The sequence below is a fragment of the Arachis duranensis genome, chromosome 9, assembly GCF_000817695.3.
Source record: "Arachis duranensis cultivar V14167 chromosome 9, aradu.V14167.gnm2.J7QH, whole genome shotgun sequence".
NCBI lineage: Eukaryota > Viridiplantae > Streptophyta > Magnoliopsida > Fabales > Fabaceae > Arachis > Arachis duranensis.
In genome coordinates, this window is record NC_029780.3 from 60,874,717 (window position 1) to 60,876,089 (window position 1,373).

The window sequence follows — 1,373 nt, forward strand, 5'->3', positions numbered from 1 at the left end:
GGAGATCCTTCTTCGATTTCTATTGGAATCATTGACTCCGCTCCGTATGCCAGTCAGAATGGTGATTCGTTTGTAGTAGAATGGGGGGTTGTTCGATACGCCCATAGGACTTGTGGGAGTTCCTCGGCCCAGGCTCCTTTTGCTTCTTGTAGCCTCCGCTTTAATCCGGCCAATATGACTTTGTTGGCCGCTTCGGCTTGTCCATTGGCTTGGGGATGTTCGACAGAGGGGAACTGGTGTTTTATGTTCAAGTCGGCCACCAGTTTTCTGAAGCCTGCCTCTGTAAATTGGGTACCGTTGTCCGTGGTGATGGAGTATGGTACCCCGAACCTCGTAATAATGTTCCTATATAGGAAGTTTCGACTTCTTTGAGCGGTGGCATTGGCCAGGGGTTCTGCCTCGATCCATTTTGTGAAATAGTCTACTCCTACTATGAGGAATTTTACTTGTCCTGATCCCTGTGCGAAGGGTCCAAGAAGGTCGAGTCCCCATTTCGCAAATGGCCAGGGTGAGGTCACGCTGATGAGCTCTTCTGGTGGGGCAATGTGAAAGTTGGCATGCTTCTGGCATGGTGGACATGTCCTTACAAATTCTGTAGCCTCCTTTTGTAGAGTTGGCCAATAGAATCCCGCCCGGAGTATCTTTTTGGTGAGAGCTTACGCTCCGAGATGATTACCACAAATGCCGCTGTGTACTTCCTCCAAGACTTCCTTTGTGTTGGAAGTTGGTACGCCTTTTAGTAAAGGTGTTGATATCCCGCTGTGTACTACCAAGTCGGACTCATATCACTAAAAAGTTATACAAGTAGTCCCTGAAAGAGATCTGACAAAGATCCAAGAAAGAGGACTACAAAAATAACTTAAAGGAGACCGACATAGCCAAGTCGGACTCTTACCACTAAAAGTTATGCGAAGTAGTCCCTAAAAGAGATCTGACAAAGATCCAAGAAAGAGGACTACAAAAAATAACTTAAAGGAGACCGACGTAAACCAAGTCGGACTCCTACCACTTCAAAGTTATCAAAGTAATCCCTGAAAAGAGACCTAACAAAGGTCTAAAAAAGAGGATTACAGAAATAACTAAAAGAGGGACCAGCGGAAAAGACCCATCAAGAAACAAGTTGGACCCCTGAGTCACAACCTCAAAGGATCAAAGCTATAAACGATAAAATAAAACAATCCGAGGAGGTCAAGCTTCAAGATTTCAAACATCAGCAAGAAGATGCCAAGTCAAAGACTACTTTTTTTTAAAAGGCCGTGAAAGGCCACCAAAACCTACTATCAAAAGACCGTAAGCTATTGTTCAAAATATAAAATTTGCTAGATAAAGCAACTAAGAAGAGTCAGCAATTGAATAAAAAAGTTTCAAAAGCC